Genomic DNA, 5733 nt, shown 5'->3' with positions numbered 1-5733 from the left:
TATCCATGTAGTAATACTGCTTGCAAACCAATGATGATAAGATGATGTTAGGGGGTAGGACTAGATAAGTCTAACTTCTTCCTACTCCGTTCAAGCATGTACTAGGTATAAGTAAATTGAAAATATTTTTGTGGACATGTCTGGAATTATGTGTGATTACATACTGACTGTTGTTACATGTTTGAAAGAATAAATAAATCAAATCAAATCAAATCAAACCATGAGCCAGACATGGTGAGCAAGAAGTGTGTCATGGCAGACACTCAGTAGTTAAACATCTCACCCTGGGCAACTGATGAGGACCCTAACACGAACCAACCCATTTGACAAGAAATGACCTGTCTGAGTACCCGGACGTTGTCAAGCTGGGTCTTTAACCTTTTTCCAATTTTCTGGTAAGATCATGGGTTTTAAAACACTTACATCCAAAGGCAGCAACACACCAGTTCTGTCTCCAACACAAGTTAACCGAATTGGGTTAATGGAGTGGAGAAAACATTAAAATGCTGAATGGTGTACAGAGCAATTCCTCCTAATTTGCAGCCCCTAAAACACAAAACAGTCAGTGTGTAACAGTTTCACTTTTCTTAATCTAGTGATGAACATGATGAGCACTACCAATTGTAGTGGTACATTCTCCATCGGTCACCGAGATGAAAGCTTCAGGTGTTGATGCCCTGTTATGATCTAATTCTGCTCATTCAAAACAATTCAGCTCCATTTCATATTGTCTGAGGCCTGTGTTGAGTTGTATTTGTGTCAATCTTCCACTTTCTTAGTAACAAGTTGCTACTTAAGAGAAACTTGCATATATATTACTATATCTTGTGTCCTGTGTATGTTTGTGAGTTATGCAATTGACTTTCGTGCCACTTTGCAGTTGTCACTTCTTACTCTTCACATAAAGTTACACCCTTGTTTTCCGACTCGACCCAGCTGTGTAAAGGTCTGATGGTTGCATCATGTGTTGATGTTGAAGTGTGTTTATTAACACCTTTGACTGGAATTCACCTGTGGTTTAATATGTTATCAGACATTACAAGGTGTGATCTTGCAACACAGTTATCAGCTTTAGTGTTTGTTTTTCTATGTTAGATCTAATGTATCCTCTGAGGTGCTGATTAGTTTTATTAGTGTGCATGTGTGTCCTAAGTAAGAAACATACAAAACAAACTGTTCTATACAGTATTGTCAGCTATTATTTTACAGGAAGTGTCAGTTTAACCCATTAGTTAATATTATTCTGAGGCATGTTTGGTAGTATTTCTCCAGATTTATAAAGAATCTGTGGCCACAGATGTAGGCAGAGCACAGGTGCATATGACCACTGGTTTCTTGTATATTTTCTGTGACTGTCAAAAAATCTTGTTTTGTGAAAAGCAAGAAAGTGTCAGATTTTAGTTTTATTCCACCATATATCACTAAACTTACCCGATGGCTTTATTTACTATTGGATTTGTATCAAAATCAATCACTAGCTCACAAATTATGATCAGCAGTTAAGGTGAATTTAAATCACCAGTAAACAGAGAGATATTGCATCATGTTAATATTCAACATATCACTGTTAAATGCTGGTTAATTTAACATTCTGAAATATGATTGTTCTGCAGGCTTCCTACCTGACATTACTGCTACTGTACACTATGTACTCAACATGACTGAGTGTAGAAGCTTTACTTGTACACACAAATCCAGTTCAGTGTACAGACTATTGGTCTATTGCTTGTTCTTGTTTCTAGTTCAGTGGCTTTAGGGGCAAATTAGGCTTTTTTCATTGTAGCCATGAGTTGCATTTTAAGTGTCCTGGCTGAGTAAGGGCATCCAGTCCCAAAACAGAAAGAACTAAAGTACAAATACATCAGTCAACAAATCAAAATTGAGCTTGAAAACACTCTTATTTATCCCTTTTTATCGACCTTTTCTTTGGGTTACGTTCATTCTGGAAACTTACCAGAAAGGCTTGTGTTGTTACATTCTTAGTGTAGACATCTAGAGATGTCTGAATTTACTGAGTTTCATGCTTTCAAAAAAAAAAAGATTTACTGTATGCTAGTTTCTTAAGGCAAAGCATGTTTATTTATATAACACATTTTCATACACAAAAGCAATTCAAAGCATTTAAGACAATGCACACAAATAGATAAAGCATTGAAATGCACATACAAACAAATAGGAAAAAAGCTAACGAAATACAATATAATACTGTGCAAAACCTTTAGGACACCATTAGTTTTGCTGTTTTAGCAAGGTTGTGATGATAATTTATATTTATTTCTCTGTTTCTTTATTAAAGTATAGCCCAAAAATACAGGAAATATGTACATAATATTAAAAAACAAAATGTTCAGAACAAAAGCTTGAATTCTTTTGGGGAGACTGTGTTGAAGTCTTGAAACCATGACAAATCCTCCACCATGTTTCACTCAAGGCTGCTACACTCGTTCTTCCACCTCAGTGCAGCCTCCAACTCTTCTCCTCACATACTGTCGATGACTGAAGCTAAACATTTCAACCTTCCATTCTTCACTCCATAAGACTCTTTTCCACTGATCTGCACTCCCATCTTTGCATATCTCAGCCTTTTCTCCCTCCTGCCTCCTGAAAACATGGTTGGCTGCTGTCCTTCCACAAAGGCCTTTCCTGATCGAGTGTCTTCTGTGGAAGGATCAACTTGGCATCCATATGAAGCTGCCAGATGCTGAGCCAGGTCCTTGATGGATTTCCTCTGGTCTCTCAAAGACGGAACTCTGAGAAACCTCTCATCAGATTCTGACAGTTCTCTTGGTCTTCCACTCCTATTTTTGTCTTTGACCTCTCTGGGTTCTACACATTTCTTTAGAACAGCTTGAATACCACATCTGGAGTATCAGTTTGTTTGCTGAGTTTGTTCAGACTTTTTCAAATATACATTTCCTAGATGTATTCTGATAAATAAATGCTAATAGTCATCATAGCACTGCTAAAACAACAAATCTGATGGTAGCCTAAGACTTTTGTACAGTACTTAATGCAAATTAGATTTTTACATTAAATGCAAATTAAAAGCAGCAATTACTTGACAGCACAAAGTAGCAACATGCAAGTGTATATACCTGGCACTTCTAGGATTGCTGTGGCAGACTCTAGATTCTCACAGTTCTCATTATACAGTACTTTGTACCTCTTTTCTTTAGTCATCCCAAGACTAACCTCTGAGTACTTTAGCACTAGAGCTGTGTGTAATTTCTTTTGGAAATTTGAAACACCAGTGTCTAAGCAGTCAGCTAAACATTTCCATGCAAATTCTCAGTCATCCAGGTTGTAGTATGCTGAAACCCCACCCACCACATCACCACCCACACCACCGGGTGGTGGACTCAAACACAATTTGTCATCCATCTACAGCTCTGTTTTGAAACCTCTACCCACTTAAGAAGTTAAAGTTTTTTTTTAAATCATAAAGGAAAACTTTTTAAAAAATTCCTAAGTCACCAACTTTGTTTTTTACTGGACAACTATGACATTACTTTGTTTTTATAGGATGAAAAAGGTTCATCATTAACACCTGATGTCTGAGTCATTGTTCAGTAATACACTATAATTTGCATGCTGACCATTTATTCAGGGAACGACTGTGTTGTGTCATTCTTGTCACTAACAGTGTTGCTGCCATCTGTCGATGATGAACACTCTCTGACCTGTCATCACTAAGGAGCTGCTCAGTGGTTGAACTGATCGCTTGCACTAGGATCTGCTGCGACTCCTTCTGACTAACTTATCACTGCTTCAAAACCAAACATGCACTGACAGTTCTTATAAAACAGATGCAGTCTGGTGCTGTTTTTTTTTTTTTTTGCTGAAGTGGTTGTGTGACAAACTGGACACTAGATGGCCCTGTTGATAAAGCAGCTCAGGCAAGACACCCAATTTAAGAATGTGTCATGAAGTGCATGACATTTTTACAGACATCTCATACTCAACCAGTGTGTCCTGGTTACAGTGAGAGAAATAAACTTAGTAAGTGCTGCTCTTATAATGTGGCAAAATGTACAGCAAGGTACTCTAAACTTAAGCCCCATTTTCTTTATCATCAATACAACAAGCAGCCTAAAATAAGAAGAGCATTATCCATGGCCTTGGGTTTCTTTTAATGTTGGTTTGACCAGAAGACAGAGGGAAACATAATTAAACCAGAAGAAAGGGACAGAAAGGATGTTAGGTTTTAGAGACCAAGGAGAGGTTAAACAGTCCTGCAGGAAGAGGGCAATGTTGTCTAGAAGATGAGCTTTTTTGAGGAGTGAATGACATGGACGGTCAGTTAGACCAGAAAGGAGACAGTTGAAGGTGGGAGGCAGCAGAGCTCTGAGCTGGAGTGCAGGGGGAACTGGTGTAAAGAATTCTATCTTACTCTTCTTGTCTCCTGTAGATCCTGCTCCAGACTCTCATGTATCAGTATAGTAGATCAAAGTTGGAGGCTTCTAAAACAGGCATCTCTGTACCTTCTTTTATTGTGTAATTCACTGGCCTTGGTCTGGAAGTGATGGTCTGAGTAGGCGATATTTTGTTTTCTTGAATTTTTTTTTATGTGTCCCTTCAAAGCTTTTTATTTTTGTTTGTTAAATCAAGTTTTACATTGAGGATTTGGCATTTTGATAACAATGACATCACAATCAATAAATCGATGGATCAACCTGCTCTCATGAAAAATATCTCATTATTTGTAGGAAAATAAATACAAAAACGCCACCCTGTCCTGAACCAAAGCAGCGTATCCTAACATTCCATTGAATCTGAATAATTTACAAAGTGAAATTATGTTTTTAAATATTATTTGAACATTTGCGGTTTTCACATTGACCACATGTTATGGCTATGAGAAAACAAAGGCGACACAGAAACACGGTGCTTAGTGTTTATAGTGAACACCAGTGTCTGTTCTTTTTCCTTTAACCACATCTCTACCTCAATTTAAACAACACAAAAGCCGTTAACCCACTTTTAGTTGAAGTGAGGAAGGTGTATGAGCACTTTGAACATATTTATAAATGTGACTCAGTTTCAGTGGAGTGAACATTCATGATTTGCAAAGCTACAGCATTGTTACATATTAAAAGAAACTTCATAATGTGATCAGTTACAAAAATTGAGGGATACAATTTTGACACATAACTTTTGATTTTCTCTCCTATGACCCTTAATTGTCAAAAATCACTTTGCTCATTGGAGCAAGTTTAATGCAAAATACTTGTGGAACTATAGGGACAGATTTCCCCCCCAGTACTTCATAGGAAAATCTGACTGACTTCTTAACTAAAAGGTACTTAAACAACATCAATGAAAGTGGTTCTCTGAGTGGGTTATAGTGGGATAAGCTGTTCATTAGCACTGTGTAGAACAAACATAAAAATTAAGTTGATTTTTCAGGTTTGAATATAACCAGGAAATATTTTATCATTCAAATGACAAAATATTTTTAAGAAATATATATATAATGTTTTTCTAAATCAACATATGGAAATATGTGATAGAGTTGAATGTGAAACCGTTTCAGGAAAGAATAACTTATAAAAATGATAAATCATCAGGTTTATATACACACAGCATGCCTGTACACATTAACACGCCTGGTTTCACCCAGTTGTGTTGACACAGACTCCTGTCTCTTGTCTTCACTGACAACAAAACCAGCGCAGGCCGGCAGTCTGCTTCTCACACTGTGAGGATGACACCTCCGTTTCTTTACAGAGGACC

This window comes from Monopterus albus, unplaced genomic scaffold (assembly GCF_001952655.1).
Source record: "Monopterus albus unplaced genomic scaffold, M_albus_1.0 scaffold205.1, whole genome shotgun sequence".
Classification (NCBI taxonomy): Eukaryota; Metazoa; Chordata; class Actinopteri; order Synbranchiformes; family Synbranchidae; genus Monopterus; species Monopterus albus.
Note: the sequence above shows the minus strand (reverse complement) of the source record.